The 20,840-nt window shown below is 41.6% G+C and overlaps 1 protein-coding gene and 1 long non-coding RNA gene across 2 annotated transcripts in view; one reads left to right on the forward strand and one right to left on the reverse strand.

Moving 5' to 3' along the window:
* SYN3 (synapsin III) overlaps nucleotides 1-20,840 on the reverse strand; it is a gene marked incomplete at its 3' end in the record, with an annotated part of 150,809 nt that overhangs the window by 19,336 nt on the left and 110,633 nt on the right. The gene's annotated exons all lie outside the window — the stretch shown is intronic.
* Nucleotides 3,889-19,336, forward strand: LOC112970330. The gene is made up of 3 exons (XR_003254957.1): nucleotides 3,889-4,191; nucleotides 4,886-4,950; nucleotides 19,169-19,336. It is a non-coding gene; the product is annotated as an uncharacterized LOC112970330 (long non-coding RNA).

Below are 20,840 nucleotides of genomic sequence, written 5' to 3' on the forward strand. Positions count from 1 at the left end.
ATAAAGCAGCACACAGATCTACAAACAACACAAGTCAGGACAATGGCTGGTATTTGGAAAAACCTTCAAGAACCACAGTAATTCTATCACTTTCCAAGAGTTTCCCCAGCATGGACAAAGAGGACAATAGCACCACATCCTCAGATGGCCTCTTCATGGGACTGGTGAGCAGTGGTGCAGAGCATTAAAGAACTATCATCCTGAAAGTAAATGAAATGTCTGTGCATTGAACGTGGATGTTGGTGCAAGCTGATGTGTTGCCAGGAACAGGGATGTTAGCCTGGAAAGCAAAACCACAGGCTATTGACCATAAACAGGTGAAGCTCAGGACTTACTGTGGTGAGCTAATTCCCATTAGAGTTGTGACTAAATTCATGGGCAATTAGGAAATTGGAAGAAGTACAATTTATAATCATACCAAGGGAAAAAAATTATCCACGAATAAAAACATGCCACTCCCTTCATCTCATTAAAGAGGTGCACTCACCAAAGAGGCAGAAGATCAAAACAATTGAAAAAGAGTTTGACGATGTCTTCCAAGGGAAAGGGAACCTGTTTAGGCTTGTCACATATACTGAAAGCACAGGCCAGTCAAGTAAAAAAATCTCATGGCATGGGAATGGTTGGTCAGATGAAGCAGTCTGGCATAAATTTCTTTATGTTGGTGAAAAGAGGTATTTATTTCAGAGATAGCTTTACTAGACAATCCTGAAGGTGGTCACATCCGTTTTCACTAGATTTATTCACCTGGCATAGTTAATGGCTAACAATGCACCACAGTTTAGCAGATATGAGTTTAAGCAGTGTGTGGTGAAGCACTGTACATGACATTTTACTGCTAGTCCAAATTTATCCTCAGTCCAACGAGCTGGTAGAAAGCAATATCAAAATAAGAAACCACCTACCGGAAAAGAGTAAGGAGAGTAACTCTGACCTGCATTTAACATTATTAAATTACAGGATTGTACAGAAGATGAGTGGTTTGTCAGCTACAAAGACTTCCTTCAGCAAAAATATGAAGAAGTAAGAATGACTGCAGTGGTAGAAACTGATGACACCAAAGCCTGGCACATCTACAAAGAAACAGATGAGGTAAAACAAACCTTTAAGAGCTGAGGTCCTGGAAGCATCCACTCTTACATGAAAGCAAAGCTGATGATTTACACTAAGAGAAGAATAGTTGCAAGCAGCAGTGAGATCTGAAATAGCAGAGGTTGTCATTGAAAATGGTTATTTGATCACTAGAAGCCTGGGTGACTTCTCCCATTTTTAGAAGGGACTGGGAGAGAAAGAGCACCAGGTCAGTCATTTTGCTCAGGAAGGTCTCAAGCAGGGGACAGTCACAGCTAGCTGAGGCAGCTGCATCCTAGAATAGGACACAATAAAAATGAACAAACTTACAGCTGTTCATCAGTAATGGGCTGGTGTTTTGGGGGTGATGGGGGTTTTGGTAAGATCCATGCAGCTCTACAGGATACCTCAGAAACACTGAATATTTGTTACTATGCTACTTATATGTATCTGGCATTCTATATTAAGTTTTTGATGGCGAAATACTTATGGCGATCTGTACTTTTAAGAGATTTTCCAAAAGCAAGTGGCAGCACAGGCCCAAATTATACCTTAATGGGTAGGGGAAGATCAGACCCCAATGAAGTGAACCTCCTTCAGATACGATTGCTCTAAAAGATTTCTGAACAACAGGCACAGCTCATTCAGGAGCACTGTTTACTGTGATTGAGTGGAAAAGTACTGCATCAGGTGGTATTCAGGATAAGTATCTCTTAAAGTCAAAATCATTTTGCAATTACTCAGAAACTGATTATGCTTTCATCACAATATGATTTGCCAAAAGATCACATATCAGTCCAGTAAAACTTGGGAAAAACAAACTGGAAAGTACTTGAAATTCAAGGTTTCAGCAATTCACAGTGGCTTATCTTTTTGTGAAAACTGTCATCCAGACACAGCACTTTACAGTGGAAACGCCAAATAAAAGCAGGTCCATTTTTAATAGTAGGAGAGCATTTTATTTCCTTTAAATGCAGATTTTTTTTTCCCATTGAAAATACATTAAAATCTTCTATTGACATTAATTTTTATGCAAAGCAATATTATTGGGACATTTCAAATCACACAACACTTTGAATTTTGAAATGGTCTACCTCCTACCTTCTCTTGGGATTTCAGTCTGTCATGCTCTCAGGACAGCACCAATTCAACAGCAACAGATTTGTCTCAGAGAAGCACCTGAGAATGTCCCAGGAGTCTCAATGCAGCCAGCTACTTACATATCAAATGCCCATTTCAGTGATCTGGGCCTTAATACTTTTGGGGCAGAGATAAAGCAATGCAATTGTATTGAGAATAGCTGAAGCATCTTCCAATTTAGCACAGCAAAGCTTCTAATTTCCAAATCACCTCTTTCCCCCCAAACCCTAAAAACCTCAACATGCCAACAGCAAGAAATAAATCAAAGCAAATCAAAAGGGATCTCCTTAAAATAAAACATAAAAATTAAATTTCCTTCTCCTTCCCTGAGGGACTCTTCCATCCTAACAAGGGAATGGTGACATCAGTCCAAGGTGTCATCTCCTTTCTGAGTCATTCAGCGCACAGAAAAGGAAGGGAAAGGGAAAGCATTTAGAATGGGTCTCCAGAGCCTTAGCCCACTGAATTCCTCCTCAGCATACAATCTCTGGAAGAAGTGGAGGAACCCCTCGAACAGGAAGTGATTCAGAAACATACGATGGTCTGTTTGCAGTGACTCACAACACATCAATAGAAGAATTGTCCAGGGACCTATAGAGTGTTAGGACTCTTTTTCTACCATTGTGCAGCCACGAATATCAAGAAACATGTGTTTCCAATCACTCAGCCCAGCTTTACATGCGGCTAATCTATACTAGTTTGTCTATATGCATGCTGGAAAACAGAGCTGGGCTTGCATATATGTAGAATGTTTCATGCTCAGACATATTACTATAGTTTTTTAGGTCACAAATGTTTCTGTTGGAGATTATATGGATGTAATTACAATTCATTCTTTGTTTCCAGCAGACTGCACTACATAAATATATATACTTTGAGTGGTATATATGTTTAACAATATCATCTATGAGCAGATTTCACGCAGACATGCTGTTGGTCTCTGTAACTGATCACATAGACTTGTAATACTGCAGCATTGCCAGAGGAGTTGTGATATTCAGGCTGCCTATAACATTTTATAAGATGCTGTTTTACCTTTTGAAAATTTTGCCTTATGTTGACCATTCAGGCTGAAGTTTTCTACTCTGAGTGCCTCCCTCAAGATGAGTATTTGGAGAATTTGGAGAATTTCAGGTAAACCAGAAAACTAAATACATTGCATACACACACACACACACACAGAAGCAAAGGAAGAGCTGTTGGTTTGCCTGTATTTAAGAATACTTGTGACTGCTTCTTTGGGAAACTGGCAATTCCAGCTGTGAAGATAGTCCATGAGGTGTTGCAGCCTCTGGCCTTCCCCATCCTTAAGAAAATTTGGCCAAATCTGGCCAAGTTCCAAACTTTTGGAACTTGCAGTTTGCACCTGCTAAGAACAGTCTTCCCAAAGATATACCCCAAAATTGTAAAAGTATCTGTCTGCATTAAGTGGACTGCTGAAGTGGAGAGGCTCACCAAGATTTTCACCTGCAACTGCAAGTTTGAGGTGCAATAGATACTGAACTAAAACAAGGGAGTCTGTGGGTGTGGAAACATGAACAAACAAATATAGGGAAACAAATTACTCTGTGAACCAATATGCAGCAATTATTCATGTATGTTTTCAGTCTGCATAAATGGGGGATAACTCAGGGCAATCTAACTTTCAGTGAAACTTGGTTAACTACCTTACATTTACAGGATGGTAGGGTCTTCATGCAGGCAGATATCTGTGCACGGAAACGAAAAACTGATGGGATGTGCTACCACATGGTGACTTCTCTATATGCCTGTTGCTTTCCTTATGCTTTCAACAATCCCTGTGCTGGGCTGTTGTCAGGACTATGGCATTGAATGTGATATCCACGGTTCAAATGCAGAAGAGACAAGAACCAGCCATGAGGAGATGGACTGGATTTGGACAAGGAGCAACAGAAAGTTGGGAGATGGCACTGGGACTGGAGGACTGCTATGGGAGAGAGAAACTAGAAGTCTGTGTGGGTAAGAATAAAGATGAGAACCAAGAGCAGAATATATGGGGACCAGTGGGACAAATTGTGTGGGAACTGAAACAAGCATAAGGGGAGACTGAGACCAGATGTGATCAGATGTGGAGCAGCGAGGAAGGCTGGGAGTAGCCAGGCAAGGAGCTATGAATTAAAGAAGAGCAGGGTGTGGACAAGTAGCTTATGGAAGGCAGAGGTAATAGGGATCAAGGTACAAACTGAGAACTGGGACTGGCTGGAGAGCGAGTCTGAATTAAGGGGTAACCTGTAGGTAAACAAGAAATCTGGGGAGGGAGTCTGAGAGAGGAAATAAGTGGGAAGGCAGAGTATTGGCAGGGCGGGGAGAGAACATGGACAAAGAACAAGGGTGAAAGGCCCTAGATGGGCCAGCCAAGGCCAGTGGAACTGGGCTGGCAAACACTGGGACTGAGTGGGCAAGATGTTTGGAAAGACTAAAGAGAAGACTGAGGGGTAAATATTAAAATCAACTACCTGAGGAGAATGGGACATGGATAAGGAGCCAGGGTAGGACAGACCCCGTATGACTATACAATGAGTTGAAGGGAACTGGGAAGGAAAGTCTGTCTCTATTGCAGGCTGTTCCCTTCAGAGCCTAGAACAGATTTTAAGTGTCCTGAATGTTATGAGTTCTCTCCTGACAGACAATATTTGCAAAACTCTCTGTACAGCCACAGGTAATGAATGAGAACATATGCCTGCTCTTCATGCAGTGGAGGTCAAAGTGTCAACTTTGGTGAGTCATGCAAGTGCCAATATGTTGCCACCGGATGGAATATGTTTTTTTTTTCAGTTTGCTTTGTGGTAAACCTAGGAATCATCATGCCCATATATCAGGTGAAAAGAACATTATTAAAGTTGAAAAGTTAAGCACCTGAATGTTAAGAAATACAACCTTAATTTTCCTTCCTTGTACATAAGCGTTATGAATCAGTCTTTAATTACATGACCATGGGTCATTTTTTCCACAGGTCCCCTTCAGAAGGGTCCACCAGGTGGATCTGCTCTGAGGCTAAATCTGGAATTAAGGAGGAGGTTGCTGGCAGGACCCCTGCTTCATTTCTTCCAAAAGTTGGAAAATGCATATATTATGAGTCAGGGAGTAGCAGAAAAAGAAAGGGCACTTTGATGATTAAGGCAGCTGAAAGGCATCTTAGTGAATTGGATTCTGACCCTAACTGTGCCAAAAAGTTCATATGAAATGCTGAGAAAATCTTTTAAATCACACTTCTCTGAAGTAGGAATTAATTTTGTGCTCCTCAAATTTTGGCCTCTCTAATCTGAAACACTGAGAACTGGTTTGCAGATTTTCGGTCCTGCTGCAATTAACTCCTGAAAATGATATATTGGTCTGCTGTTTACATAAAAATAAAGGAAGAAAGACTTACTTAAAAATTGGGGACGGTGTGGAAAAGAGTAATAGAAATTATTTAAGAGTGAAGAACATATCTATCAGTGAGATGCTTACAGAAATTTTTGACAAGTGACTTGACTGCAGGTTACAGATACCTTCCTGAGAGTAAATACCAGATGTTAAAAGAATCTTTAATCCAGCAGAGAAAAGTAAAATAGGAACCTATGCCTGTGAGCTGAAGTTAGGCAGATTCAGATGAGGAATTTGGCATAAAGCTTTAACAGTGAGAGTAATTAATCACCCCAACAGATTCAACCCAGGCAAATCATCAACTCCTTATCTCTTGAGGTCTTCAACTCAAGACTAGCTGCTTTCCTGGACTACTTGCTTTATACTTTGGATGATCATGAGTTATTGGGCTAATTACAGGGATAACTGAATAAAATTTATATACAGGTTTGTAAAATACGGAAAGTCAGATTGTGTGACCTAACAGTCCTTATCTTTACTAATCCAAGTGCCAGGCAGTCATGGTTGCAGCTGAAGTAAGTGGAAATGTCTCTGATTATATAAAGTGCTAAATAGTGCTACACAGCCAGAAAAATTGAGGTCTATGGTATCTCACTTAAGACATTCAGATATAGTACATACTTGTGAACTTAATCTCTTACTAGCTCAATTTTCCATCTATAAAATGGGGCTAATAATCTCTCCTTAGCTGAGATGTTTTGAATATGTGCTGATTAACATTTGTGAAACTTCAGTGATGAGGAATACTGAAAAGCCCATGGGTAAAAGAATAATTCTAACTTCAGGACAGCATTTGAATAGTGTGAGAATAGTGAAGAGAAAAATATGAGGAGATAACAGCTCATTCAGTGAGAAATGGATATTAAATGAGGCAGATAACTTACAAAAAAAATAGTATGTGATCCAGTAATTAAGGACTGGCACATAAATGCCAAAGCACAAGGGATGCAAAAAAAAAAAAAAAAAAAAGTTGCACAACAGCCTTGATTCTGGCATTTCCAAAAAGAACTTGAGTTTTCAGCCCACTGGTGTTCTTCAGTGTTTTAGCTGATACATCCACCATAGGATGCGCAAGAGAAAATGTAATACAGAAAAATATATCACTGTAGCATGACATTAATCCAGGTGTATCTCCTTTGAGCCTACACTAGGGAGTAACTGTTCTCAGTTACACAAACCAGCAACTTATTCCTGAACATTTGCAAGTCCACTGTGAGTCACAGAGAAAGACTGAAAAAAGGTGGGCTTTCCATGCCCAGATTTGGAGAGAAAAATCTGGCCCAGCAAGGGTAGGAAGGGAGGTATTATTAGAAGAGTGGATCATGTTGAAGGAGAGATGTCAGTTACCATGTCATGAGTCAACATCTGGAAGGCAGTATGTAAATACAGAATGATCCCAGACTGCATGGAACCTTTGATTTATCCTGGAATTTGGATGTCAGGTGCTCCAAAGGGAGAGGCTGCCTAGCCAGCTGGAGCTAGAAAGCAACTGCAGCAAGGGTGAGAGGGAGGGAGAACTCTCCAGCCAAAAATAACTAATTTGATTTTTTCAACCAAAACAAAAGTTCGGTGACTAGTAGTTGTGTATATATGTGACTAAGTGTGTGCCCAGAACTCTATTCAAGCTGTGAGATGACATCAGCTCAAGGAGTATGCCAGCGGTCTCTCAGTAATCTCTTTCCTATTGCTTGCCAAGAGCTGTTGACACTTCCCAAAACATGCGGTAAAAGAAGCCTAATGCATGTTTACATTCAGGGCAGGATGAAGGCCTACCACTGACCAGACTACCACATTGTGTACTTTGGAGCTGAGTCAAAACAATACTTTTTTGATAGAGTCAGGCTAATTTTTGATGGCTAATCATTAGCTGGGTGAGGCTATTCCCAGTCTTGGTCTGCTACTGTATTAATTCCTCTTCCAATGATGTCCTGATATCTGAGGTATCAGGCTTAAAATCAGGTGGGAACAAAAATGGTCAAGTGAAATGGTCAGCCTGGGAATGAAGCAGAGAATAAGGTCTCATGCTCAAAACCAGCCCAGACAAGCGGCTTCTGAAAGCTGCTACAAGCATGCAAGCTGTGTGAAAGCTTTGTGAAGAGGAGTGCATGTCCTTGGCCCATTTCCCAACAAATAAGTGTGACGTAATATAACCATTGTCATAATTTTCCATGATGGAGATTAAAAGGAAAGAGTTTACTTTGTTTTATAGATGTTGCAAGTAATAGCAACACAACTGCCAGCCCTTAACTGTTGAAGCAGGCTTTCCTTTGTGAGCTGAGTAGCTGAAGATTGAAGAGAATAGCAACTGTGTCCCAGCATCTGCTGAGGAGTGGGGGGCCAGTAAGGGCAGCGTGCCCTGTCACCATCTTGAGAAGGTGTCAGAAGGGAAGTCAGTTGACTGAAAGGGGCTAATGAGTAGGCTTGAGTCTGTTCAGTTTGCATGTTCTGTCTTACTATGGCAGTAGTTAGACTAAAAAAATACAGTCCTTATATAAAGGGGAGGAAGTAATCCAGCTTCTAATCATCTGTGAAAAGCTGGGCAAACCAGTACTACCTAAATGTGCAAAGGAAGAGTGGAACACCCTCATCTTAGGCAACAGTTGGCACTCTTGGGAAGTGAAAATCCAGTATAAAAAGGGTGGATATCTTGTTTAAAAAGCTTTTTTTTTTGGCAGCAAGGAGTATATATGGGTCTGTAAGCTGTGTATGTGCTTGCTAAAGGACAGGTGTCACTGAAGAACAGAAGTGGCTATCAAAGTAAAGGCAGATAACCAACAGGAATGGCCAGCTGCAGTAACCTGTAGGGATGGTTAAAGACTGGGAGTGACTAGTTGAAGTGGCCTGGACATGCTATGTTGTCAGCTGAAACCTGGGTCATGCCTTGCTACCCAGTTGTGATAGGACCTCAGGCACTGGCAAGCAGAAACTGCAAGCAGGTGTTTCTGAAGTAGCAATAGCAGCTGCTTCACCAAAAAATTAAAGAAGTCTTGAAATGACGGTTGCTGTGCTATAGCAAAGGGGTAGTTGATTAATCTACCCCTTAAATTACTGTATTCTTACAGTACATTATTTTGTATCTTTACTGTCTTCCCTTTCTTCCCTCTCTTCAACAACGTGTTTTTTGGTAAGTCATTAGATTCACCATTTGGTAGTGGATAGGTCAAGCTTTTTGATTAGCCCATCAGTTTCTATTTTTCCCATGTTTTGAGGTGGGAGATTCAGCTGGTGTTTGTGAGACCCCCTAGAAATTGAACTGCACCATTTTGCTGCCAGCCGAAATAATTCAGGAGGGTTATACAACATTAATATGCCTTTAAACAGAGATTTTTGCTCTGAGGATCTGCTTCATTTCTGAATAGAACTAAAATGTGACAAGGGGGAGAATATTACTTTCAGGAAACATTTACCTCCTTCCTAATCACTTCCAGAGGCTTGGGGAAAAAATCATCATCCATGCAACTCCTAAGATGTAGAAGAGGGGCATGTCACTTCAGAGATGCCAACTGAGAGGACTTCACAGGTTTTGGTAAACTTTGGAAGATTACTAGGTCCCTGCTATCTCTAGGCTTTTCCAGACTTCAGAGCACTCAGCCAAAGACTCTGTAAGCCTTCCTCACTCCCTAGAGCAAGTCTTAGGAAACTCATTGAGTTCATCACTCCCTACCACTAATTTTGGGTAATAGCCCCAGGGACTTGCTTCCTCCTCCCTCAAGATTTGTGCTTTTTAGCTGCACAGACACAGCTATATGAAAAGCCCAGCCCTGAATTCAGTAGCAGTGCAGTGTTCAGTCAAATATAATGGAGAGCCACAATTTGCTAGGCACAGTGACCAGTATTATGACAAGTGTGCACCACTGTATTGTTCTCAGTGTTCCAGGCAGAGCTAACGCATATGCAGCTATTTTCCATTCAATCATTATTATCTTCTGCAGAGGGCAAAGCTCCACAGAGTTCTTTGGTCCTGCTGTCCTTTTATACTGTTCAAGATCTTTCCAGCTCATTCAGTTTCCCAGGACAGACATTGTCCCACTAACTACAACCCATGGTTTCACCCAGTTGAGGATAAAAGATGCCTGGCTTGTGCAAAGATTGTTTTCAATGGGGGAAAAGCTGGTTCATCCGACTGAATTGCTGGATTTACCAGATGGAAGACTCCTATGATACTGTCCTGTCTCGCTTAGTGTGAAAACTCATACATCCTGTACCATGGAATTTCCCCTGGTAATTGGCTTTCTGATAGGAATCCAGAAGCCTTTTCTGTGTCAGACATGTCATACTTTTTTTCTTAAGGTCTTTGTACCCACTTCTCTAGATACCTACCTTCTCTCTTTAGTTCTAGGCACATGCACCTGCGTCTGGCATTATTTATGAATTAAATCCCCCTTTATGTATTAATGCTTTATTTTCTTTGAGAACAGTTTTTAACATGTCTGCAGGGTGTAGACTTCTGGTGGTGGCAGTTCTAATACTCTGAGATCCATGTGTTTCCAGTCCAGTGTCCGATGAATCAAGTGAATAGACTGTTACCTAGTTATAAGTAATTTTGCTTGGCTTTCAATCTAGACATACAGATGCCAAGATAGGTCTTCTGAAATTAGGCAGTAAAATGGAGGTAACAATGTCCACATTTGTTTTTGTTTGTCCTTGACATTTCAACCAACCTTTGAAAATTTCAAGATAGAAAGCAGTCTAATCAGTAGTAGGCTCAATTTTAATACCATTTTCCATGTTGAAAGTTGCATGTATCAGCCTGTGAAGAGTCACTGATAAGTGTTTGGGTTTTGCAATTTGGAAAAAAAACATTTTAAAATGTCAAACACAAAAACCCTGATCATCATTTGGTGGCCAGACAAAACCAAGGATGTGTTTTGGTCTGTTTCTGCTACAGTGCAGGTGATATAAATAACTGTGAAAATTTGTACCATTGCTTAGAATGGCATGAAAGGATAGTGAAGATGCTTGCGCTGGTACTGGTTTCATTGGTAATAGTGTGACTGCACTTTTGATGAAAACCAAATACTCAGTTTCTTCATGTGGAAGTAGCCAAAAGGATCCCTTGAGTCCATGGAGATGACAAAGGTGCTCATATTCTTCATCTATTTGCAGTAGGCATTAAACAAAATTATTCTTTATAAACAATGATTTTTGAATTTAGTCTCTCACTGTTTGCTAACCATTCACTTGTCCAGGTTGGTTTCTTTGAATATATCTGTTTGTTAGCTAGCTGGAGTGAACACATTCAGCCTGTGGGCTGTTTTAGAGCCATTCACAGCTCATAGTACAACTTGTTACATCATACATGTTATATTGTCTCTGCTTTCCTGAATGTTAGAAACCAGAGAACTATTTCAGAACTAAAAAAGATCAGACAGATGGGCAAAAAATGGGAGAAAGGAAAAGTTTTTATAGGCAAGGAACTGAGAATAGAGATTAAGTGGCCTGCCAATGTTTATAAAGAAAAATCTGTACTAGAACAGGAATTGAACCCAGACATCCTGAGTGTCAGTCCAGACTTAACCACAAGACTGCCCCTCTTCTGATTCACAAATATGAACACAAATTAACGGCGGTTCTTTGAATTCTTGTGATCCATTAGTCATAAACAGTGGAGTAAATCCATTACATTCTTTTTGAAGATATATGTAGCATTTCGGGTCTGGGTTTTTCTTTGGTAACCCTCAGCCTTTTCTGTTATGAGATCATGGACTCAAATGTGGGCTGTGATTTGGCTTCTGCCAGATTTAGAGATAGTTAGCTGTCTATCATTGTTCTGGTTACTTAGTCAGGATTCTGACAGGATACTGTGTGTGATGATAACAAAGGCAACAGACTGGTAAAAAGAGGATACAGCTTTAGCATTTTAGTTGTCAGAGCAGAGGAGTGATTCTTGTATTCAGGACACCTGAATAAGTGCACTTTGTCTCATACATGTGCTAGATCCTTCTGGGGCATAGGCATGACTCACTAGAGAAATGTTTAAGCTGGCATAATATTAATTGAAGCCAACTGGCCTTTTGTTTCAGAATCTTTGGGGCAGCACCTCTTTGTTCTGGATGGATGGATGGATGGATACCTCCGAAAATGTCTTTATAGCTTCTTATCACCAAAAGAAGATCCAAAAAGTGTGCCTTTATTGACCATTAAGTATGGGTCTGAGCTTGCTCTCAAGGCTTGGCTTATTATACTGTAAGCTGTTAAAAGTCCCACCTTACAGCCTGGTGAGGCTACCTCTGACTAAGGACCAATTAGAGAAAAGATAAGGGTTGATTGTGCCACTGACCCCAATATTGCTCCCAATGAGCCTACATCGCAAACTCAGTTCTACCTAAGCCTGATCGATGGCCAACCTATAGCCAGCAAAGTAGATGGGGATCACGCTGCCAAGCATGAGGAAACCTACCTGTAGTGCTGCTAACCATGGTGGCTGTCAGGCAGGCAATGATGTAAGTTTCTGTGCTATTACATGCCTCTGTATCTAGGCAGTGAATTTTTGGTAAATCACCTAGTCAAATAAACTCACTACTGACTGTAAAGAATCATATAACAACAGAAATGTTGGTTGAAAGAGACCTACGGAAATCATCTAGTCCAGCCACTTGTTCATAGAAGGACTATCACCAGCATGTGATCAGGTCAGCTTTGGGTAGTTGAGTTTTGAAAACCTCCAGAAGTGAATAGTCCACAACCTCTGTGGGCAATCTGTTCCAGTGCTGCACTACCCTCATGGTAATTTTTTTTTTTTCTGAATGTCCAGTTTAATCTTCCAAACTGTAATTTGTGGCCTTTGTACCTTGTTATATCATCTGATGCTACTGAGAAGAATGTGGATCTGTTATGTTTGTAATTACCCTTCAGGTAGTTGTAGGCTATTGGATTAGTCTTCCCTTCGTTGGCCTGAACAAGTCCAGATACCTCAACAACTCCTTGTTGATGATGTGCTTCAGGCCTCTGACCATTGTGGCAGCACTCTGCTGGACACTTTCCAGTTTCTTCACATCCCTCTGGAACGGTGGGGCCCAAAATGACACAGTATGTCATATGCAGCCTCACCTGTGCCAGATTAACTTTCCTAGATCTGCTGGCTATGCTCCTCCTATTCAGTCCGGTACACAGTTGCCTTACTCACAGTGACAATGCACTGTTGGCTTATATTCAGCCTGGCATTCACTGTAACCTCTAGATCTTTTTCAGCAGGGCTGTTACTCAGCCAGTCGGCTCCCAGCCTGTACTGACGCATGGAGTTACTCCGCCTCAGGTGCAGAACTTTGCACTTCTCTTTACTGGACTTCATGAAATTTCTGTTGGCCCAATCCCTAGGTGTATGAGGTCTCCTTGAATTGAAGGTGTGTCAGTCAATTGCCATAATTTTGTATCATCCACAGATATGCTGAGGGTGCACTTCTGTGTTATCACCCAGGTTGTTGGTGAGGATTGAAATACATAGACCCAGAATCAACCTCTGGAGTACTACAGTTGTTACTGGCTGCCAACAGATGCTGAACCTTTAATCACTGTTACCCTTTCTGTCTGGCAGTCCAGCCAATTTTCAACACACCTAGAAGTGCTTTGTTCCAGCCTTGGCACTGGAGATGCCAGAAGGTAGCAAAGCTTTACCATTACTAGAAGTTTCTAGAGCAGCACTGGGGGAATTATTTCCTAAATTCATTCATATTGATTAATCCAAAAAAGGCTGTCATGAGTCAATAAGGGGATGATAAAGGAAAGACCACGTTCAAACTGGAATTAGGCATTCATGGAGGACAGGACAGGTCTGTTGTACTGTAAGCTCCAAAGCTGTTATTTTTACCTCCTCATTCTGCCTTCACATCTTCCCTTACCTATAGAAACTGGAATTTAGGCTGGTTTTGCACTTTAAGGAGAAGGGATGAGGTGTCGGGGTAGGGACACAATGAAGCTGATACTGGTAGCTAGTGTCTATATACTCAACCAAACTGTAGCAGGAAGAAGTCACTTGTACCCTGTACTGTCCAAACCTGTGATGACTCAAAAGATCCTCTTCTAGAAAAAAATATTTGGCATTGTTTCATAATGTCTAATTATAACAGTCTCCCCCCCCTCCCAATAGCTTGGAAGATTTTCAAAAGGTGAACAAATTAAGCAAATCAATCTGTCTCTAATTTTGCTTTGGCTGCAAATCCTTCTTCCTGGTGTGAAAAGATGGGGTCATACCAAAAGTGTTCCCTGTCCAAATATGCCTGGCTCTGGATTCAGACATTTCACATCCAAACTCTTTCTCCTGTAGTCCACGTCTGTCAGCAGGAGGTCAGAGATGAAAACCATCCCACACCTCCAGGTCAGAGCTTTTATGAAGAAGTCTTTTATTCATCCATATCATCCGCATCCCTCCTCTTTATGGTCCAATTTCTTTTTGGTTCCTGTTAGCTTAAGGGGAATTACACATCTATGTGGTAAGGAGAGAATGGGTTCCTTCTTCTTCTGTAGATAGTAATGAAAACTGGAGGAAGCATCAATTTGTAATGTAAGATGACCAAGGAAATCCTTAGCAAATATTACATCGCAGTTGTATAATTATGAATATATAGTTCCCTCTCTACACCCGATAAACCGCACAGTTGAGCTCTATCCCATACTTGTGCTTTATGATTGAACAGTGCCAGAAGAAAGCTCTAAAAGAGAAGTTCTTCTGGTTGCCAAGCTAGCCAGATGACCTACTTGTACAGTCACTGGATACTGGGCATCCTTACTTGAGCACAAAGTTGGTATTATTGCTGATGCTCTGCCTTATTAGTTACTTCTCTCTGCCATCAGTGATAGGATTTAATCTTAAGTAATCTGAGGTGGAAATGAAACATGATGCAAAGTAACTTGAAGGGCTTTTCACTTCTTTAGGCAGGCTTATTCGGTTTCCCCTCTATGGCGTAGTTTACTGAATACCAAAGCAGAAGCTTACTGGTAAAGCAACAGCTCTCCTCACAGATGGGAGTGAAGCCTCACTCCCAGCACACCACTGCAGGTGTTACTGATCATGGCAATGTGAGGAACTGAAAGCATTTTGTAGAGCCAGGCGTAAGAGAGATAAGAACTATGTAAGATTGCCTTTTAAGCAAACAATGTACTTATCCTAGCCTCTGCAAATTAACCCTTGACTATACGTATTTTTCATTATATCAAAACGCTGAACTGAAAAAAACCACTTGCTTTTCCTGTCCTGAATCCAGTCCTGCTTTACCAGTGGATCTAATTTTTAACCTTCAGTAACTGATTGTGCAGGCTTCTGAGGAAACGCTTGGGCTGGTGCTACCCTGTTGGGGGCCATCTTGTGCGGCCTACGCAGATCTTCACAAGAAATTAGTATGCAGCTCACTGCTCTCATGCCCACTAGTCTCTCTTGATGAAATACCAGAGTATTAACCCACTGTGTTACCTACATCCAGCAGCTCTCTAAAACAATTATCCTGGGTCTGAGTGAGCTGGGCCCGTCTTCTTCCTCCATATCTCACTGCTCATCTTCAGAGCGTTCCTCCTCCACACAGGGTATGCGGCTGTTTTCCTTGGACGAGGTAGCAAGCGTCCCTGTGGAGGATTATCCCCTGCCACCTTCTCTCCTCCCTCCCCTTGGAACCGGAGTGCCTCACCTTACTTACACTATCAGGCTAGCTGGTTCTGCAGTTGGCCCTGTCCTCTGTTTGACCAGCCACCTTGTACTGGATACATACCTCTGTACACCTCTGTGATGACTCACTGTGGTGAAGGAAGCTGAACTGCCCTTGTTGCTCTCACCTTTCCCCAGGCCTTGCCTTCTTTCCTCTCCGACAGTCAACTGAAAGGCACAAAACATCACCCCAGCCAAGAGGCGAAGGAGCTGGCCCCCCAAGGCAGTTTGCTGTGCAGCTCGCAGCAGTCTAGTGTCATCTCTCTGCCCCAACATAAGCCTCTCCAGGGAGAAGGGTGCGAACACAGTTTTCTTACTGGGTTCCCACCACCCACCTCCCATGTTAGGCACTTCCTCTGGCTTCAGGGGCAAAGGGAGGGAAATTTCCCTTCAGCTCAATAAACTGCAGCAACAAAGTGACTTAAAGTCCTGCAACTTTTGGTTACTTATTCTCTTGGCACTTTAGTGAGAGCCAAGGAATCTGTTTTCCATTTGCTGTACTTTTGCCGGAGACTGTAATTGCTCTTTGAACCTATGGGAGCAGGAAACCCATTAAAGGCCCAAGAGGACAGGGATTCAGTGCCAGCCAGCACATTCCTCATCTCCTTTCATCCTGCAAGAGAAGAGTGCTTCTGGCTTCTCCAGAAGGGATATTACTAGATTTTGTTCAAATTTAAGGCTGATCTGAAGAGTTAACTATAAGTAGTTATCATTACTCCTGCTATTATCATTTTTATGGTTATTACTATTACTAACAGAGCATTATCTATAGAGAGGTCACTACAGAAAACCCAAGACTCAAACTTGCCTTTTAGTACCTTGCAGACTACAAGGACAGATATGATAACAAGAAACTCAAGGCTGAGGGTAGGTCGTGTCAAAACCTATAAGCAGTGTGTGGAAAACTGTTGGTCAGGACTGTTAAGGAGCTTTTGGAAGGAGAATGAGAAAGCTGCATATTGTAAGGGAAAGAAGAACTACCTGTTCCAGGTAGAAAAAGCATGAAAAATCTCCCATGTATGATGATACATCTTTGATGCAACTGCCATCCAACAGGAATTCTTCTGAGGAAAGGGCAATTAGTTGTGTCCCCCCAAAACTGCAGTTGGTACTCTACAAGAAGTGGCATCGTTCAGAACAGGTAGCACTAATACTTTGCTGGATTAGCTCGGACATGCACCCTCTCTGCCAGCTGCAGGTAATTTTCCAGAACGTGTGTTGCTGTCACTTTGCCTCTATATAATGTATCTCACAATGACTTTCCACTGCTTGGGACCCTTAGCATAGCCAGTTGACCATGGCTGAGTCTGTCTCATAGAGTCTAGAGTAAGAGAGAGGGGAGCAGAATAGCACAAGGAGAAAGGTGTAAGGCAGAGAAGGAATTTATAAGAAAACAAAGGCAGACTGGGGTAGGACTTGGACCGGGAAGGCACAGATATCCTAAGTCTGAAAACTGAGACAAATCTGATGCAGTGAAAGAAAGGAAGACAGAAAAGATGATTTTAAGGATAGCCCAGCTGGAGTCTGAGTCTGTTGATTTAGCATACTCTACAATAGCTGATCTTTCTAGGCCAAATTCTGGCCACTGTGGCAGTTGCTTCTGTACCGATCTAGTTGTAAAAGTCTGCACTAAAGGTGATGTTACCAGCTAGTGAAAAGATACCTCAGTGCATAGGAATATAAGCAAAATGAGTCTTCTAGAACTGCTGTCCCATCCCCTGCTGAAATGGTCTCAGGCAAGAAAAAGGGAGCCAGTAGGATATCCCACGTATCATGCAGCTGTCAGAATGGCCTTGAGACTTCTCTAGCTTATGCCTGGGACTGGCTGCTACCAAAGAGAGCTGAGAAGGCAGGTAATACTTGTCACTCAGAGATGTGGGCAATATTGCTCAGAGCTACAGAGACCTGTGTAGAGGCCAGTGACAGTACCTCCCCTACAACCCTAGTGAAGGCAATACTCAAAGAGAAACTGCCACCTTCTCTATATATTTCTGCTTTCATGAGAGAGAAAGGAATTTGCTAACCAGTGATATGGAGCAAAGCCCATCATGCAGTCTGTGCATGTCCAGTAAAGCCAGATATTCCCAGTTCACAATGGTCATGTGTTAGGAAGGACCCTTTGCTGAACATCACAGCAGCCATTTCACTCCCAATACAAAATAGTTCATGGGGAATTTTTTTCTGTGAGTAACCAGCAGCTAATTCAACTCTGCAGGAATAACAACAATCAGCTGTTGAAACTGGGAGCCTTTGCTGACAATTGTTTCACACACCTTTATCTCAAAATAATCTAGCATAAAGAACAAGACAAAAGCATTTGTTCCAATTCTTGGCATTGCTTAGATAGCTATCTCCTCCCTTACTCATTCTTCATGTACTCCAGGTTATTATAAACAAGGACACATATAACACAAAAAGCCTGCATAAAAACTTTATAATGGTTATGGAGTCAAGCATTCAAAAAGTTAGGAAATCCAGGATTAAAGTTCCCCTGGCAACATTTGTGTAGATGGGTTATAATGTAGTCTTAATTTCAAAGTGTACAGACTAATGTTTCCTTGTGACCCTCCCTTGCTCCATGGGCAGGCAGGAACTGCTCTGAGGGTTAGACATGACTGTGTAAGCACCAAAACTTTTCTGCAGGACCCTTTGCCTTGTGTATTGCAGAAAGCAGACAGTGGTGAACAGTGGCTGAGGCAGGAAACTGCAGAAGAGTGAGTGTCATCTCACAACTTAAGCACTGGACTACTGCTGCCCTGCAGGGCTGGCCTGTGTCCCTGACACTGCCACACAGCTCCAGTGTAATGCTAGGCAGGTTTCTTTGTGCCAGATTTCCTGTGGGTGATTGTGAGATGGCTATTCCTTGCTTTCTGAATGCCTGACATACCGTCTAGTCTGGCATCATTCTCTGAGGCCTAGAAGGGTTACTTTTAATATGAATTGGTTCCCTTATCCTATTTGCAGAACAGACCCACAAATAGTTCTCTGTGTGTGTGTGCATGTGTGCGTGTGTTTGTTGTGGGGGGTTGTTTCTTGGTAGAGCAAGGGTGGGGAAGGAATAAGCTCTGGTAATGGGAGTGCAAGCTATTGAAGGTGGCAGTTCAGCCAAAATCCCTGAATGATTGAACCACAGCCGACTTGCAAAGGGACTGAACGCTTGCAACAGCAATTGGGCTTTGTGCTTTGAATGTAAAGTGCTTCAGTATGTTAGAAACTGTGAAAAATCCAAGTCCTTGTCATTCTGTATCAGGAACACAAAATTTTTTGACTCTACTGTTTTCATCAGTCAGCCTCTCATCTGCAAAATACATAATATCATACCCTGTAGTTTTGTGAAAACAAATTTGTTGATATTTGTGAAGCAGTTAGATATGATATATTGCTGAATGCCATGAACTCAAAAGGGATTTTAGCCATTCTGTTTTCAGAGCATGGTTTAAATCCTGTGTACTAGAGAAGATCTAGGTCCATCCACTGAGCAGGAAGATAAAGCAAAGGACAAAATGTTAGTTTGCTAATTGCAGAAACGAGGAAGGAATACTGTGAAAGGAATGATCTATATTGTGGGGCTCAAACATAGGAAATTAAAACCTCAGGGGCAATCTTTGTAAAGGCACTTCCCCTAGGCACTTCCTGGCTTTGCAACTATAATAGTATTCTAGCATAGTTTTTGTACCAGTACTATACATCTACAGTCATCTTGTTTTGTAACCTACCAGTCCCTGCTGGCCTAAAACCTTCTCTATAGAAAAAGTTTTATTGTTTTAACTAATAGTCTGCTTTAAACTCAATTAAACCAGGACAAATTTTGCATATAAATATTTTGTTTTGGAATAAGTGGTTTATTTGATTTGGCTTCCTTTGATTTGTTTGTACAGGATTAAATTATGAAATATTTGAGTCTCAGACAACTCTCCTCTACTTTATATTCTACAGACCCTTCTGGATGGGCTTATTAGCACATCTCTGAGGAGAGAGCAGCTATGTGTGGGAGTTGGAGTATGTTTGAGATGGTGGCTGATGATCCATTGTTGCCAGATTTTTTTTTCAGAGACTAGGTTCAGAAACCCTTCTGAGGTGGTAGCCTTTGAGCACAGGACATTTAAAACTTTCTTTTTTTTTGATTGAAAGCTAAAGAGAATGTAATAAAAATAATAATTTTAAACTTTCTTGTTTTCTGTGTCTTGTCTCAGGTTTTTGCTCCTTTTTTACAGCTTAGAAGGAAAGGAACTGGATTCTTTCAGCACATGAAAAGTTTAGTACCAGTTAAAACAATGGCTTAGGACTTTTTTTTAGTAATAACCAGAAAACAAAGCTAAATCCTTTTGTAAAACAACAAATTTAATTGGACAGGCAGCTTTGCACCAGCTTCCACCAATCTGCTGCCCACTCCAGAGGCAAGGGAATCTAAAGAGCCAAAGATGGTATCCAAGGAGACTGGGCAAAGTTCCAGCTTGAGTCCGCCCAGGAGATAAAGGTTCTAGCCTTTTGGGAATATGCAGCAAGTGTGTGACTGTCCCATTGGTACTCAATGTTGGGAAACTATTACAGGAATGTGTAGTTCAGCAAGCCTCTACACACAAGCCTCTGCTTTTTTCCCTTGAGATAAGATTTCATGTTATGAATTCTCAGGGTTTCCCCTATTTTGCCAAGCAGAGGAATCTTGGCTTAAGCAAGCAAATGATGAAAGGGGCCCATCATAGAGGAGACAGGCAGGCCTTGTCACCAGGGGCACCTGTATGCCACCTGACAGTGCATTAGGGAAGAGTTTTTTAAAGCAAGGACCTGTCGTCCTTGGCACAGCCATCTATGGAGAAAAAAGACAGCAATTTAAGTAGTCCCATCCATACTAACTTCTGCCTACCTGAGCTGAGTGCTAACAGCAGTACAGCTGTAGCAGCTCAGAGTTCAGTGTAGGCTGCAAAACCTGCCCAGTTCCCTGAGGGACTATGCCTGCTAATAGCTTACCGTGAACTCCATGGCTACGCTTATCAGTACACAAACTAGATAATTTAAAGCTAGTATGAGCTTGTCTATGTGACCAGCAGACTGGCCTCTGATTACAATGTCGCTATATGCTTAGCCTCTATGCCCCCTCCTGGGCTGGTTCCTTTGACAGGCCACTAAATACACATAACACATTTTTGAAAGGAAGGAATAAAAAGCCCTCTCCACTCAGAGGCTAAATGGAGAAAAGCTTTGTTCAAATACAAGTGCATGAAAGGCTTCAAAGTTATTTCTCTTGAAAATGGCTGGAATAATTTTTTTTGCCTCAGAGCTTTTTCTTACTCTTTTTTTCTGTAAATACTTGCAACAATGGCTAATTGTCAGAAAAATGTAAGCTATTTCTTAGTGGGATTCCTGTCTGCCCATTTCTACATTCCAAACTTTTGTCTTTAAAGCTGAGATCTTGACTAAATTATACAGCCCAACATTGAGCTAGGTACTAACTCTCCCAAACCTAGTCTGTTGGGACTGAGAAGTATTCTTGTTAGGAGCTTAAACTATGTTATTCTGATAAAATAATCTGCTCCAAATGACCTGTTCTTGGCTCCGGCAAGTAACTGTGTATATATGCCCAAAGTTATATCAGTGTGGAAATAATAGA

The sequence above is a fragment of the Apteryx rowi genome, unplaced genomic scaffold, assembly GCF_003343035.1.
Source record: "Apteryx rowi isolate R43461 unplaced genomic scaffold, aptRow1 scaffold_390, whole genome shotgun sequence".
Lineage (NCBI taxonomy): Eukaryota > Metazoa > Chordata > Aves > Apterygiformes > Apterygidae > Apteryx > Apteryx rowi.